This window comes from Pseudopodoces humilis, chromosome 1 (genome assembly GCF_049639895.1).
Source record: "Pseudopodoces humilis isolate 2021_Gansu_Grassland_sample_001 chromosome 1, ASM4963989v1, whole genome shotgun sequence".
In the NCBI taxonomy this organism is placed as follows: Eukaryota; Metazoa; Chordata; class Aves; order Passeriformes; family Paridae; genus Pseudopodoces; species Pseudopodoces humilis.
Genome location: NC_142200.1, coordinates 125268249 through 125286204, shown reverse-complemented (window position 1 = coordinate 125286204; position 17956 = coordinate 125268249). Strand labels below are relative to the sequence as shown.

The 17956-nt window shown below is 34.7% G+C and overlaps 1 protein-coding gene across 1 annotated transcript in view; it reads left to right on the top strand.

Moving 5' to 3' along the window:
• PHF14 (PHD finger protein 14) overlaps window positions 1-17956 on the top strand; it is a 162170-nt gene that overhangs the window by 69149 nt on the left and 75065 nt on the right. The window lies entirely within an intron of this gene.

Genomic DNA, 17956 nt, shown 5'->3' with positions numbered 1-17956 from the left:
AGATGCCTTGTGCATACTCAGAATTGCTAGTGTTAGTATCAACCACAGATGTGATTTACCATAGAAGTTGGTAACATCTCGAGGTTGTGTGCCAGTGTAGTTGTATTTCCACAGAGTGCCTGTACAAGCTCGTCAGTAACTGTGTGACTCTCATACATAGACAAGCTACTGCTGCTGGGGAATCTTAGATCCTGCTCAGAACCAGACTGTGGAATAGAGGGGGGTGTTACAGGAATTGCTCACACAGTTACACTGATGAGGACTGGTGGCAGCAGGTTTTTATCTCCCATGACAAGATAAAGGACTTTCTTAAGCCCTATAGTTTACAAGAAATAAAAGATACAGAAATACCATTTTGTTGGTGAGAAGGGATCCTGGTAAAACACATACTGTGTTTTACTGTGAAAAAGGCAGTGAATTAGTTTTTTTTCCAGGCTTTTTCTAGAAATGTTAAAAATACCACATGGAAGGACGTATAGGATAAGATGAGATAATGCCATGAGGAGCTGTATATTTAAGTTGTGATTAAAAATTGATAGAAAATTTATGTTGTGTCTGGTTTTCTACAGGAAAAGATTTTAGTAGTAATTTTGATGGGCCAAAAATAAACTTATTACATGCCAAAACCCAACAGGTTCTCTTAAAAATCACCCTCATAATTAGGCCAAGAAACTGAACAGTACTCCTGCATGGATGGAGTTTGTTACATTCTAATCCTTTGTTCATAATTCTCTAAAATGTTTATTTAAATTTTATTATTTTTCATATTAATTTTTAAAAAATACTTAAATTTAAAACTTGCTTTTCTTCAGATATTTTCTATAAATAACTTCAACTTTATCCAGTTTAGATTACCACTGCTTCTAAAGAGCTGTGGAGGCTTACTTTTGGTAATTACTATGCTAACACTGCAGTTTGTAGGGGACACAGAGTCTGAGAAAGTTTTCAGAAGTTTATTTTCTTTTGTGTTGTCACAAAGTGATCGGAGTGACGCTCTGTCTGCTCTGGTGCTTTTTCCTCTTTGTACCATCATGCAGGACTCCTTTGTGCTGGTAGAAATAGTGTTTTAAATGCAAGGTTGTAGGACTCCTTCCAAACAAGAAAGGTTACAGAGGGAAAACAAAGTATTTTTTCAATATGTGTTTGTTTGGCACGATGTGTTAGTAAAGCCCAAAATTTCTCAGATATTTTATTATTATCTTTGGTCTTTACCAAAATTACTGGAGTTCATTTTCCATCTTCCTAACCCATCTGTAACTAAGAAAAGGGGGGTTGTGGTTATGTTCTACAAAAGATTTTTCTGAATATAACAGTTGAACACTAAGTTAAACAGAAGTATGCAACTGGTGAAACTGCAGATTTAAGGAATACTCTTGAAGCGCCTTCTGTCTTTTCCTGCTGTGTGTTACCACAAATAGGGCTGGTTACATGACACTTGGACAATCTGCTTTTAAAAATTGTAGGTTCTAAAATTTATTTGGACATCACTCCAGAGTTGCTATCTGAGTAAGGATTTCAGGAAGATAAGCAATTTTTTCATGTTTCAAATAATGTAGTAGAAATTTATAATTTATAATAAAAATTATTTAGCAATGAATCTTGAGCAAAAATATAATTTAGCTAGTTACTGCTGTATGACTATTGGAGGTTTTTTTTAGTCTCCATTTCAGGTGCTTCTGGGTAGTGTTGGATGGTTAACGGATTATTTGTTATGTGTTATGTTCAGTGGCTTTACTTAACCTGTTGTTCATATGGTTTAAAACCGATAAGTAACTATGGGAGGATTTATCCTTAAAAAGGACATTTCATTCTGATGAATTATAATCTTTACTAACTGACTGAATTATGCCTTCGTAACTATAGTGATAAAAGTTAGGGTATCTTTAATTATAAGCTTTGTCTACAAGTTACCAACATGTTGCTTTTATTTATGCTAACAGTTTAGCATATGTATGTATCATAGACATGTCAAGATAGTGCTTTTTTAATCAGGGATGTTAGATAATGTAGATAGCCTCTTTCAGCATAGTAGCACGCACTAGAACTGAAAGTTTTGATTTTGTGGTTTTGTCCACTAGAAAGGATCAGATTTGTGATCCCTATGTGATATTTCCTTTTTTTTTATTTTTTATTTTTTTTAGCAATTACTGGGAATTTATTTTATAAATTCTTCTGTACATGTCTGTGTAAATTCTGTTGGACTAAGTAAACCTGCAGTTTTTACCTTTTACAAGAATAATTACTGGCACAGTCAAGATTTACAGATCTAACAGTGAAAACTTAATTGAAACCACATAGTGAAATAAGGCAAAGTTGGATCTGTAGCTGTCATTATAAATAAGTGAGAAAGCTATAGCTGTAATTAGGGAAAAGTGTGGATTTTGAGTACCTTTTTACTCAAATGACCTGTCATTGAGTTTTGATAGAAAGAGTAGTGAAAGATACTTTTAAAATATTTTGTATTTGACACAGATAGATGTGATATGGGGCAGGCATGAAGAGACAGCACTTTTTAGAGAGAGAAGAGGTGAAAGAGCTGCAATGTGTGCTTGAAACTAAAGTATTGTGAAAACAAAGAGTACCTGTAAAAATATACTGGCCAGTCTTAACCAGTAATCAAATATTGGCAACATTTGCTTGAAACCGAAGACATACAGTGAAGTATGGGTGCTTCTAGAGCTTGATGTGAAAGGTAAATTTTCTGAGAAACTCAGAAAATAATTTTAAATGTTCTATTTGTTTTTAGAGCTGACCTCTGCTGTTTGTTTCAGAAAGCATTTAGATATTATGTGTTTCTTTTAATTTTGTGAATCTTTTGAAGTCATACATGGTTTAGACATTTAAAAGGTTTCATGAGTGCTTAATTACAGTCTTGCATGAATGATAGATCTTGCAGAGGAAATGCTTTAAGTACCTCCTGTTTTGGGATTTCTCTTTTGTTTTCAATGAGGCTGTAATTCACTGATGCAAATCTTTAAAAATTTAAATTTAAATAGCTCCCCGATAGTTCTCTTTAGAATGCCACTATATTTTATATATTAGAATGCCACTTGGATAAAGAAGTGTCTTTCAGGTGGCTCAATATGTAATAGCTAAAACTGCCCTCCATATTGTAGCACTGTATAGATGACGTGCTTCTAGCACACTATTACTGTATAATCTGCTTGGTAAAATAAAAATTCAAGATGAATTTAAGTAATTTTGATTTGTAGAACAGTTTTTTAAAGAAGAATCCACAAGTTACTCCAGTATAAAAACTTTAAAGGGAGGACTTCTAAATTACTTCACTTCTAAAGAAGTGACCTCTTCTCAAAAAATATTCCAGTTTTCAATTGCTGCTATTAAAAAAAATAATTCAATGCAGCATCTTTTGCTTGCTTTAAGATATGCTTAGGTAATATTTTGGAATGTAGTGCATTATATCAAATTGGCATGTCAATAGTAGACTTGAGAAAACCAGAATAGATTATCGTTCTTGTATGAGCCAAAATTAGGTTAAAGAAATCTCTGAAAAACATTCAATTTCTTCATCCAACAATTTAGAGCAAGCATATTGTAGTACTTTCTTTTGTAGTTTTGTGTATTGAGTTTTTCTGCTGTATTGTCAGTTAAGTTAGAATTTTCCATTTCATTTGATTTGCAGTAGCTGAGGCAAAAATTATGACTTCAGCATTACAGGGAGGGTAAAAAAGATGAAGGTCATGTATTTGAAAGAATAGAGAATAGAATTCATTAAAAACATAGATTTGAGTGCTGGTTATAAAGTATTCAAAGAAAATGTGCAAAGCAAATTATCAAGAATGTATGTAGTATTTATTTTAATGCATATATTTAATAGGAAGTAAGCTAAATGTAAAAGTACTTATTTTTTTCCCGGTATACTCTCTCACTTTTCAAGCAAGTCTAATGTGCTGCATGTCCAGTCACTGTATCAAGGCAGACAGGGAAGATGAGGAGTAGGAAAGGAGAAAGAAAAAAATATCTGCAGTGTTATATTTACTAAACAAAAAAAACCTATTGAGTAAAATTAACTATTACATTGACTATAGTATGAGTTAGCCTATCATACTATAACTTAAACTATTTAAAAGGTGTGCAACATCTGTAATTCTGGTGCTACAAATGTATGTATCAGGTTTAGGATGATAATTTATACTGTATAAAAGATTGCATGCTTAGCTGCACACAGTGGTCAGCTTTAATTCTGCTTTTGACAGAAAGTGTCTCCTAGACAGTCTCTTTTGAATCCTCTGGAGATCATCTGTTCAAAAATCTCTCACCAGATTTCTTTAATTGTATTTGTCTTGTATAGGTTTATCTTCACATTTTTATTTCTTACATTTCCGTGCAAAGGGGCATGCCAAACTTCAGGTTGAGGATTTCTTCCTTATTTGTTCAGTTGTTAGTTTTGAATCTCTTCATGAGATTCAAAAGTTTATTCCGGAACAAGTACATTAATTATTCATTAAATAATTTAAATGCACTGCAACAAAATTCACAGTCCATCATAGTGATTGAAAGCCAGTTATTTACAGTAGAAGTTCAAGACCACTAATGCAGGGATTAATCACAAGGAAAATGTTAGTTTAGCCACAATTTGCATCAATTTTATGTGTTACAGAGGATTACAAATGCATTATTTTATTGGAATGAACTAAGAGAATGAAAGGAAATGTAACATTCAGTTGTGTAGCTTATTTCTTCTATACACTTTGCAGGGATTAATTCTGTGAGTTAACTTTTCTAGTTGCTTCAGTTACCTGTTAGATCATTTTGTGCATATCGCCTTCTGAGAAGTGTTCCTTTTTATTTTAGATAGCAGGATAGTACATATAATGACAAATGCACTTTTTCTTCAGAGGACTTTACTCAAACTGAATTTGCATTGCATTTTACTTTCTGTAAATTCATGTGCTACATCAGACACTAAAAAAAACTAGGCATTGTGAAGCTCTCTTGCCAAGTGCCTACAAGTCAGGCATAGGTCTGGTAGTAAGAGCTGTACTGCTGTCACTCAGGACTTCTCTAGAAGCAGACTGCTGGGTGTGTTTTGATTTGAGCTATTCAGCATGAAGCTGTTCATGCCTGGAACATTTGCAAAAAGTGCATGGCAGACCCTTGGGTTTTCTGTTAATTAGGCATCAATCTGTTTACTTGGTATCTACTGGATTTCTTTAGTATGCTTGTCTGTTACTTTCCTGAAATGAGACAGCAGAATGTGAATTGAAGCCCAGGTTACTATTTTCCCTTGATCATTTTGCTTCTTAAGTCTTAGGGAAATTTAAACCATCTAAAGATAAAAGCTCAGGTCTTTGGTTATTGATTTTGTGTTTCATCTCTGGCTTGTTTCTTGATAATGTGTAGTCTTGAAGGAACTGTCTTACAGGTAGTCTCTGGATGAGTGGCCCAAAACTGAAATTTTGGATGTATTGCCATGTTTAAAAGACCTGTTAACATTCAATTCTGTTATCAGAATTAAGAAATTCAGGCTGTGAAACATGCACAGAACCATCTGATGTGATTTTTCTGTCAAGTTTAGCATTGAGCCTTCATTTTGCAAAGGAGAGCAAAACTGCATGAGAAGTTATCTGGCCTGCCATGCTTTCTGATCAAATGCTGCAGGTACAGCAAAGTGTGATTGCCCCCACACACTCCACAAAAGAGTTTCTTCGATTTTTTTTGGCGTTATTTAATGACATTTCCTGTTAATACTGGGAAGAATAGAGGAAAAATGCATATTTGTCTCTCTTCACTATTACGGAAGTTCTAAAACCCTGTTGGAGCATTATAGTGATGTTGAGGTTTGTTAGTGTTCCTCTGAGAAGTGAATTAGGAGAGAGCAGTGTGAGCATTCCCCAATTGTTTTTCTTCAGTTCTTTTCTGGGCTGTTTACTGATCTGGCAGTCAAACCTTCTTGAAGTTCATACCAGGCTTTAATCTGTAGAAGCTTAGTGAACAGTACAAGTTTATACTCTTCAGGTATAAGTGTAATTGTCCAAAGTTCACAGTATTGATATTTGAAGTATGCTGATCCAAAAAGCTTCTGTACTGGTGTCATGAACTTCAGAAATAAGCAACAAGATAACCACTTGTAAAGAAGAGACTTTTCTACAGGATTACTTTGTTTTCCACTAATGAAGAGTATTTTGCCATATTTTTATTATTCAACTTTTAATATATAGGTATCCTATTTTTCCCTTCAGTTACAGCTGTTTGATCAAGTCTTTGCTGCAATCATGGGTTTGTAAATTACAGCTTGAAACTATATTTTGAAATAATCTGTTTGTAATCTCTTCCCCAGACAGCTATGTATCTCAGGATTTATTTATTATTTTTCTGCTTGCCCTAGGAAATATATGTATTAGAGACCTTTGCTCCTTCTTTTGTATTCTATAACTACTAGGATTTATAATAATTTATAAAATTAAAAATCAAAATATAGAGGTTCTTTGCTATAAGTAATAAGTGACCTCTTTAGATAAAGCAGTCACTGAATGAGGTGTTTTTTCAGGAAATTAACTTTAATGAAACAATGAACCAAGATGCAGATTTTGAAATTGCAGTTTGTGATGGAAGAGGGGAGACTCATGAAATACTAAATTATTTTCCAGTCTGGTTATCAGTAATAGGTTATGAGTGCAAAAATATCTACCTGGATGGGGTCAGTAGCTTATTATTTTTGTGGGCATTCTTAAGATTTTTTTCTTACATCAGATTGCATCAAATAATTCAATTAAGTCGGCATTTGAATGTGTCACTTATTCCTTCATTCTGGCCAAACTACTTCAGTCACTTTCAGTGCAGCGAGGTTATCACATCAGAATATTTCATAGTACAGCTTACTCAGAAAGCGAATGTTAAATTCATTACCAATTCAGTTGTTTCGCATTGTTAAACCGAGCCATTGCTACAGAAGCCACAAGACTGAAATTTATAGTTATGAAATTTATGACATGAGAATTTTCATGTCTAGGTAATAAAATGATGTGGTAGAAGACCACGGCAGGAGACAATAACCATTTAAATGCTGTGTTGCAGCATCAGTTTGGACTTGTCACAATTAGTGTCAATAGTGAGCATCTGTGCAGTCAGTTTTCTGAATTAAATATCTCTTCACAGAACTGTAGTGTAAATTATGGACTATTAGAGTAGGAAATCTTAATATGCAAAAGAGTAATGCTTACTGTTCCATATGTATTTTTATCATTTTGTTACTGCTACCCAATATTTTTTCAAGTCTTTGATCTACAGTTAGTTAATCCGTGTGAAGTTTTGATAGTAGGTGACCTGCAGTTTGGGTGCAAAACTTCATCTACGCTATTCGAAACTAATTTTGTCTTGGAACAGTGTGAGAGTATGTGGTTTATGTGTTGTGGGGTTTTTGCATTACCAAAGAAGCCCATATGTGAAAACCAGCTAGAGGTACAATGAGCTTAAGGATATTTAGTCAATTTTCTCAGCATTGAGTAGAGTTGTTCTTCACATCATTAATATGGCATATAATACCATTATATGGTATTAATTGCATTAACAGCAATAATTTAATTAATAAATCAATACAGCACAGTCACTTACAATCTTCTGCTAATTTGGGTGTAAATCAAGAATTTTACATATAGTGGTATTCCCTGAGAGACTGTAGATAATTTACATGTATTTGGAATATTATTGTTCTTTTTAGTTTAAATGTGCTGAGGTATTGCAAAGCTTCTTACTGGAGAGCACACTTTTAAACAGTTAAAAAAAGTAAAAAGAACAATGAAAAACCCCATTTAATCATAAAGCTTCTCCAGCACTAGAATATATTTGGTAAACATTGCTTTTTTTGGCAGCATAAATAGCAAGAGAAATCTGGTTCTAATATTGAACTTTATTTTGAAGTGGCTGAAATAATTTGTATGTAATAACATCTAAACAGACAATTCGGGAAGTGTGACATTAATATCAATCTTATTATTATTATTTGTCTTTGTTTTTTGGGAAAATGAATAGAATTGTAGGGTTTATTTCCTGTTCTTCAACATAACTTTGATGTGCACTAGATTTGATCTACTTGTCTTACCACAGTTCCCTGCTAGTGTGGTCGTTGAAATTACAGTTTGCATAATCTATACTAATGTCTAGTATTACTAAAGTAATATTTTTTCTGTATGCAACATTTAGGAATTTGAAAAATAAAGTTACGTATTTTTCATTCCTTTTTCTGCTTTGTTATTACTTTTGTTCCTTTCTTTTGCGTAAGTTTTAATTTTTGGTGAGTTTTTTCCAATTAATTTTTTTTCATTTTTTCCATATACAAGGTTGGATTCAGATTTTGCTTTGCTTTCAATTAGTAAAACTGAATCTCCTTTACAACAGCAGCAGCTATTACTATTACTTAGACTTTGTGTCATTCCTTAACATTCTCATCTCAATGAAATTAGATTCTTGCATGTGATTTACTTCAACCTATTTAAAATGCCAAAACCAAAATCCTGTACTAAGATTGGAATTCAGTATCACTGAATATTCCAGGTAGGACTTCATTACCTCGTAACAATCTCATTCTTCTTCTTGAGATTTTTTCCTAAACATTTACCTTTGAATGGATTTTTTAAATTCTTGTCATTTAAATAAATGTTTTTTGAATATTGTCTGGTGGAAATGAGAAACAAGCAGTTTAAGAATTTTGCCATGATGTCTTGAGTGAAGTTATAGTTACAGATAAATATTTAAGCCTGTCACAGATCTAATCTTGAAAAAGGCTAAAAATTCACTTAGTTCTGAGAAGAAAGGATGTGGAAAGGATAGGCAAGAAAACAAAAAAAGCTTATGTTTTCTTCAATATGACAAAGCTCATAGTGAAGACTAATGTATTTCTCTTTTTCATATCACTGGTTGTAACAATGCAAAGGTCAAGCATAAATTAATGTGCAGTGCTTTGATTAACTAGCTGAATTAATCAATCCCATTCCCTCCTGCTCCTTTCCTTACCCAGCTGTCCGTTAAACTAAGTACAGCGATGTTACTCTACTGCATGTGCACTTACTACTGAGGAACAGGAGCACTAAATCCCTCTAATTCTGACTTTGACATCTGATGTGATGTTGTATTAGAGAAATAGTCAGTAAAGTATAACCTGACATTGGAATATGGTGTAGTAATTGACTTTTACCATTGCACATAAACAGAGTAATTATTCTAAATCATAGCATCACTTTCAGATGGATAACCACTAAAATCACTGCACTGTGGTTTCCTGAAAATGCCACAATCCTTCAACTGCCAAATTAAGCCCAGGGAGAACAACCATCGGTAGTGCCGGCACAGTTATGTAGAGGGATGAGCCCTGAACCAAATGAAAAGATGTTCTGGAAGAACAGTAACCTTTCCCATGATGTGCACATTTTCCATTACATTTCTGACACAAAATGCTGTGAAATGATTTAATGTTGACATTTTGTTTTGCTGACTTTTTCCTTTCTTATTAAAAAGAAACAAAAGTTAGGTCAGGAAAATAGAGGTGGGTGGCCAAGCGTTTGAATTCTAATACAGAAATCTCTGCTTTAAAGTCAAAATGAAAAGCACTCTAAATACACACTGTTTCTGACATTGGACTGTACAGATTTTGGGGGAAGAGAAGTATACATATGTCCAGCATCAGTATTGAAAACCTTAAAGGTTAATTTATGTTGCTGCTTTGCAGTAGTTACATACCAAGTAGGCTAATTCAGTAAAGTCTCCTTGCTAATTAACTACCATAGAAATCTTACACATCAGCTATATAACAGAGAGCACACAGTACACTTACTGCTTGTCATTTTTGATGTATATTGCTAGAAGTGATTGTAGAATGGAGCAAACCATAAGCAGATGTGATAAAATGAAAAGTCAACACTTGTCACTTGGAGAAGGATAAAATTTTGAGTGAGGAAACAGAAAGCAGCTCTCTATTCATGCTGTACAGGAGCTTGTCTGCATCTAAAGTAATACATGTAAGAATACTTGGGCAGAAGAATTACTTGTCTAAAGTGTGGTTCATGCATCCTTTGGCAGGTTTCTATTTCGTGTTTCAGAACTGATGAAAAGCCTTGCTTGTTTCTAGCACAGTATACAATTTTATCTTTGAAAAACACAGCTTTTACTTCTGTTTTCTTAAGGATGTGTGAAGTTTTCTTGGCACCTCATTTATTTTATCCTTCTCCCATCCAATTTCAATGTGTTGGATGATGGTTTTTGTCATTGAAAGTTATTCTGTTTCCATGAGGGGGCATCTAAGTATGAATAAAATATTTTAAGTGGCAGTCACTGGAATTAAACATAGAATTTTTGTTATACAGTAACTTACTTGAGAGAAAATGTGTATGTTTTCTGTCACATTATTTAAAAGGCATGCTGGCTTTAACAATTTCAAAATAGTCTTAACTTCTGGGAGAGAAACTCAGTTTATTATAATTTAAATATTTATAACTATAAGTGAAACACTACCAACAAACTCTCTTTTTCCGGAAAACTAACGTGTACAGTTTGATTTTAAAAGTAGGGTGTCTTGGAAAATCTGTGTGGCATCTGATAGCACTTCAGGACTTTATAAAAGCTTCAACATCCTACATATGCTAAACCAGTTTTGAGGAGGGGGTTGTTTTTGTTTGTTTGTTTGCTTTTGTTTTTGAGAGGAATCCAAAATGGTAGTGATAGCCAAAGATGAAAATGATACCAGTACTTAAAAGTTGAAGCATCACTCAGTTTTAGCGTGAGAAGACAGAAAGACAGAAGTAAAAACAAATATAATTCCATGATAGTAGTAGACTGGTAGTTAAATTATTAATTTTTTAAAAATATTGCCCTAATAAAAACTAAAATAATTGCAAAAATCCTAGTGGCAGTAAGCTAAATAATAGAATTTGTTGGCATTTATTTGACCATAATATGTAAACAATAATTTCAGAGCTGTTTCGTACAAAGGACTATTAAAAATGAAATAGATGTTATGAAATTGTTCTGGCAGCCTTTAACTGTTTGCTAACAATTTAATACAGCAATAAAAGCTAGCAATAGCAGCACCAAAATTGCATAGCAGAAACTTGATTATAATTTGGTAAGAAAATATTGTATAGATTAAAGTGCTCACTTCAGTCTAAACTGTAGCCAGAGTTTATCCTTGGGTTTAAAAATCTCATAAATTTGAATAGCTTTCTAAAATGTTCTTGTTAGTAAAAGTCAGAGACAAATTATGCCTTGTGCTGATGTTGCGTCCTAGGGTAATAGAGGAGAGGAGTTAAATCTTTTATTCTCTATGTATGCCTGTATTAAGCTTTCCCAGGACTCAAAATGGCAGAAGTCTCTTTGGAGCTTGTGATATGGACTTCTTATTTAGGTCTTCCCACCTCTCTTCAACGATCCACATGAATAAAACATAAAAGCTAATGGATGGGACTCATGCCTGCATTTTTGCATCTAACTGAGAGCATGCTCATTAACACAACCAAGTTTGAGCACAGACTTCTGGTTTATACCTGAAGAAAGACAAATAAAATAAAAAATTAACCTCTAAACTCTGTCTTTATGAAATTGCAAAATCCATTATAATTGTGAATTTGATTCTCATTTCCTTTGTAGGGCTATTTCTGAGGGAGCAGAATCTATGCATTTCTGAATTGTCTGTCTTTTAATTTGTATAGAAACTCTGACTACAGGAGGAGGTTTGTGGAAGAATTCTCTGGAAGGGAAGTGTGCTTTAGAAATGCTTATTGAACTTGACACTAAGAAGATGGAACAGAATATATAGCTGATTTAATTGGCACGAACAAGTCCATAGAAATTCTTACTTAAGAACCTCAACTGGTTTTGAGATTTATATTTCTTAAAGTATTTTGAGAAAAACATGAAAATATGGAAATGCTGCCTAAGACAGAGCTTCTGGGAAACTGAGAAAAGGAAATGACACAAAAGGAGCTAAGTAGTCAGAGTGTAAATGAATAATGAATAGAGGAGAAACCAGTTTGCAAATTAAGTAAACCTTGAAGTTGTGAAATAAGATCTGAAATTTCACATGAAAGCTACAGGAGATCCAGTCTAGACCCTGGTGGGGACAGCTTCCTGGCAATGCATGTTCATGATATAAGAATTGAGAAAAGGAGAAGTTAAGTTACTTGAGATTGGTGCAAAATGTGATGAAAAAATCAGCCTTGAAAAAGAGCAGTTGATTTTTGATGATGTTCAGAAAGAATAACAAACAAGATTCAGTAAAAGCATGAGAAATAGAGATGAAGATATCCTTATTTATTCAGTTGTTTGCTTTAGGATTGAAGACCATTTCTTAATAAATGACAGGAGAAGAAGGAACTTCTACATTTTTTTCCCTTGATGGAGCTTGTAACTGCCAGTGTATGAGTTTGTGGAGGGATGTTAAGAAAAGCACTTGCAGAAAAATAATTAAAATGCCCTCTTTTGAAAGAAAATTTAATATCTATTCATATCTATTAAGAAATTAAGTAAATGCATGAGTAAAATCAGTAGTGCTAACTTTAGTAGTCTTACTGAGTGATGAGAACAGTAATATTTATTTGAAGTTTCTCTATGTTTTGAAAAGAATGTGCAACTACAGGTATGTAAAAACTGCAAAAGCAGCAGTTTAATATCTGAAAATGCAGAGCAGATGAAAAGAGGAGAAATAAAAGCGCTACTTTGTCATAGTAAAATTATTCAAATTTACATAAAAACAGCCTGTCTCCTAGTATTTACTGACAGTTCTTTTAATAACACTTGCTGTGAAAAAGAGATAAGAAGACCAGTGGGCTTTTACAACTCTAGTGGTAATCTTAGTTTTTCACATTAAAGAACAATAAGTAAACTGGAGGATTTTAATTTTCTTTAATTTTGAAAGGTTTCCTAAGTAATTTCTGCTTCTGTTAAAAGCAGAATTACAGAATGCTTGAGATTGGAAAAGACCTCTAGAGCTGGTCTAGTCTGAGCCCCTTAAATCAGAACAAGTCAGATGGAGCATGTTACTCAGAACAGTGTCTGGTTGGGTTTTGAATATCTCCAAGGGTGAAGTCTCTGCAACCTCTCTGCACAGCTTGTTCCTCCTCAGAATGAAAAAAAATTGTTCTTGTATTTAACAGTCTCATTTATTTCAGTTTTTTCTGTTGCCTCTTGTCCTTTCACTTGGCACCACTTAGAAATCTGGCTCTCTTTCCTTCCCCTTACAGGTATTTACACACTGAGAAGATTCTCACTGAGTCTTCTCCAGACTAAATAATCTCCGGCCTTAGCCAATTCTTGTATGACAGATACTCTAGCCAGTCATCTTCATAGTCCCTTTGCTGGAGTTACTCCAGTATATCCATTATTTTTTTGTCCTGTGGAGCCCAGAATTGGATGCAGTGTTCTTTTTCTGGTTCCACCAGTGCTGAATCAAAAGAAAAAGTACATTTTTTTGTTCTTAAAAGTAAACGATTAAAAAAAATCTTCTATTGTATATAACAGGTAAAATTTAGTTTATGATAAAAGAAACATTTTCCTGTAGTCAGTACAGCAAGTCATTAAGAACACTACTGAAGAACAAGTAATTTTGCTTATTAAATTCCTGTCTTGGGAAAGTCATGCCATAGCTGTAGTTTATAGTTGTAGTTTAAAAGTTGAATTAATTGAGCCACATTCTGGAATTATCAGTGCTAATGCTTACAGTTTTTGACTGGAAGTAACATCTTAGTGGGAGGTTCCACTATGTAAGTTCAGGTAAGATGTCCACAGTTCAATCCCTTCCTCTGCTCTCTTTGAAAAGTGCATTTTTAAAATGCATTTCTAAATTCATTACATTGAAATATCACCGCAACAATTGCTTTCAGGGATCAGCTGTCTAATTGCATTAAAAGAGCTGTATCACCTAACCTGGCAGCAGACTGAGACACCTAAAAACTCACAAAACTCAACTGTGACGGTCTCTTTGCCAATTCTGCCAACCCCAGAAAATAACAAGTAATGTCATAGCTAAAACTCTACACTTAGCTAAAAAGGAGTTAGAAATGCAAGGAGGGAAAATCTAGTGGTGTTGCACTAGATGGATGTGGTCCCTCGAGGGATGGTGAACATGAGGGCAGGAGGATTGTCAGCCTTTAAGTTATACTTTGCATCCCTTGTGGGGTACTGGAGTACCCCACAAAGTAGGATAGTGGGTGCGGTTTTTACACACACTTAAGAGTTAAGATTTCCACTCTTTTAATTCCAAGCGAAACTGGGAATACAGGAGCCGGCTTTCTGTGGAGTGATGGAAGAGTACTAACGGCAAGATTTTTTCTTCTATAGATCCTGGTTCCTTCCAGAGAACCTGATCTGAACAGTTTGTGCCATTGATTTCTAATCTACATCAAAATTGTTGTGGCCTCTTTTTCACACTGTAGAGAGAATCTTGAATCTCTGTATAGGCTTTTGGTAAGCGTGTCTGTATGTGCACATGTGTCTGTGTTCAGAGTAGTCAGTGTAAGTGATAGCAAACATGTTAGGCATGTCCTCTCTTTGTGTTTACTGTCATTTCATAGACCCATAGAATAGCCTGAGTTAGAAGGGACCCAAGGATCATCAAAGTCCTACTCCAGGTCCTGCACAGGGCAGCCCCAAGAGTCACACCATGTGCCTGAGAGTCTTGTCCAAATACTTCTTGAACTCTGTCAGCCTTGATGCTGTGACAACTTCCCTGGGGAGACTGTTCCAGAGCTCAGCCACCCTCTGGATGTAGAACCTTTATCTAATATCCAACCTAAAGTCCCCCTGATACAACTTCAGGCTATTCCCTTGGGTCCTGTCACTTGGCACCACACAGAAGAGATCAGTGTCTGCCCCTCCTCTCCCCCTTACGAGGAAGTTGTAACTGCAATGAGGTCTCCTCTCCCCTCAGTCTCCTCCAGGTTGAACAGACCAAGTGACCTCAGGCACTGATCACACGGCTTCCCCTCCAGACCCTTCACCATCTTCGTATCCCTCCTTTGGATTCTTTCTCACAACTTTATATCTTTCTTGCAGTATGGTTCTTCACTTAAGAAATCTTCTATATTAGGTCATAGTGGTCCATGTGATTTCTGGGTATCTGTAACAGTGTACGTTTTGCATCTTGTGGGAAACAAAACATGGACTGTGTTTACAGTATATAATAATTATTAGTTAAGCTGTTGGCCTACTTCTATAGAAAACTCAGAAGGTTTTAGCTTAAAATACTTTTATATTGAAAACTTTAAAAGTCTTTTATTTTTAGACTTCATTTAATATTATATGTATCTAATTCTATTTAAGTTGAATAAGAATTATTAAATTCTTGTCTCATTCCCTTTATAAAAATACCTTAATATTTCATACAAAACTAGTTGAACGGTTTGATGGGATGCATCAAAAAATTGCCATGCTTCTTTCATTTTTGCATTCAATTTTGTATTAAACCATATCTATGGATGGGTAATTATTTTTTTTCGTTATAAAGATTGATAAAATACTGAAATTAAGCAGCACAATATTTTCAGTATAGATAATCCATGTTACAAATTTTTGAAGTAGGTTTCCTCTGACAGTTGCATGTAGAAAAGTTCATGTGAAGCTGGTGAGTTTTATAAGTTAAAGTGATAAGGTTCAAAACATAACTTTAGTCACCATCAACAGAATTTGAGTTGACAATGAGCTTAATACGTAGTCATAAATACATACTCATAATGAATAAGTTGAAGAAAAGGAAAAATATTTAATATTACTGCAGTTGTCTTTTTCAGTAGCTTGAGTGTATTTACGTTTTCTGCCAGCCCCAGAATTGTCAATGTTACTACAGTGTTATGTGTTACTTTTAATTTTGCTATTTTGTGAAACATATATACACCATTTTCATTGTTCAAACAGGCAAAATATTTCCAGCTGTCTGGCCACCAGCCCTTTGGGAAAAACTTTGCTTCTGTTGGTCATTGTATTTGAGACTTCCTGTGTCTTTGTCAAAAAGGGAAAAAAATCTGGAGTTAATTGGAGAAGTCATGGGTGAATGAGCTAAAAAATGCTTTTTTTTCAGGAGCACTTTCTTATGAAAGTTTGGTTCTTCTTTTAGAATGTTAGATTCAGTTAATTTATTTCAAATTCAAACTGTGATTTTTCTGAATTAGGGAAATCTAGCTACTCAGTTTCATCTAGAATGATGGATTATATGTATTCTGTACAGTATTCCATACAATGACACGCTATGGAATACTCACTCACAGGCAGCAAAAGGAGAAATGGGGAAATGATCAAGCAAAATGTCCATGACTGGAACTCAGCAAAGTTCTCTGGAAAATTCTCTGGAATTTTTTAACTAGCATTGATACAGATGAAAGTTGGCTACACTGGGCAGTGGTAATAATTGTAGTACCAGACCCCATTTTCAGTTTCTTATTGTAAAACTATAATCACTTGGACTCAGAATTCTTCATGTCTCCCACGTGTTTTTTAGGCTGGATGTTTTCAGGCAAAATTTTTAAGGTGAAATTTGAGTAAATGTATTGTCTTGCCCAGGTGTCCCTCACTCCATGCCTTTAGGTAGAAAAGTGAATTGAAGTCTTTAATTAGTAAGTTGAATTTTGGCAAAGACCTCCCTTTCTTTCCCAAGGACAGAGAAGAAATTTATTCATGTCAATTTGGTAAAATCTTGGAAAAGGGAAGCTTTGAAGGATATTGTGGGAGAAATAGTTCCCTCATAACTATTCAAGTCGTGGTATGGCAGGCTTTAGTTCATTTGTCATTGCGCTTGGAATGTGCCGTGGGCTATTCGAGTGTACTTATCCCAACAGTTGGAGCTGCTACAAGACTTGCAGGGAACAAAAATGTGGATTGAGAAGAAAGTTGTTAAGGATAGTATCAATGACTGGTAATGCTGCTCTAGATGAAAAGAGTACAATGGGGCAATGAGTGTGGAGAGGTGTGTGACTCGCCTTCTCCTGGGTCACCTTTTGTCATTCATAGAGAGATTTGAGCAGGATGTGCAGAGCTCAGGAATCCACAGCAATCACATAGTCACTTGTGAGGAGTGGCATATTACTAGGCTAAGCTTCAGCATGAGTATCTCACCCAGTGCTGCTGTCTGCTGTATCTTTGCTGGTCAGGCAGTCTTTGGTGAGGTAAAGATATTTCATCCTCTGCTGCTCCTTGGACCAGGCTGATCCTTATGTAGCTGAATTGCCATCCTTGGATTCTTCACTGTATTCTCAGAGGCTTTAATGTTCATGGGTTTATTTTTTGGTTGGTTTTGTTTTGTTTTTCACTTGAGTCCCTACTCTGAACCATTTCATATCAACAGACATGATGAATTTTTTTTCACTCATCTACCAGAGTTTATCATTTGTACTGTACACTTGTTTCTTCAGTGAAGCTAAGCCAAAGTCTTGCAGATGTGCTCTATGAAACAGAGCCTTGGGTTTCAGACAGACAAACCTTAGAGCTGTGGTTGTCTGGTACAGCCCAGAATGGAGATCATGGTTGGGACTAGGGCTGTAGAAGGACCTGAGTTTGGATGGTAAATGTAAAAAAATAGAACTTAAATAGTGCACAGAGGCAGTAAAATCCAGGCTATTTAAGCTTCAGGACTTGAGCAAAGTTGGACTGGTTAGAGAAAGACATTGAAACAAGAAAACCACGTGGATAATAAATCAGAGGGGAGAGGATACCGAAACTGTTTAAAGAACCAGGATAAGAATAAGATCAGAATCCTGTTTGAAAATGAGAAGTTTGCTATGGTCCAAGACAAGTCAGTGATGCTGAAATGGGGACTGGGTAACTGGAATATGACATTTTAGTAAGTTTTCAGCTACTTCATTGTTACAGGTAGAAGAAGATATTTATTATGATTGCAAAATTACAGGGTTTTTTTACTGATTAATCAAAACAAGTACACAAGTAGCAAAGAAGTATTTATTAAAAAAATAAAAAAGTATGAATGGTAAGCATTAAATGAAAAAAAACAATGCTAAAGCAT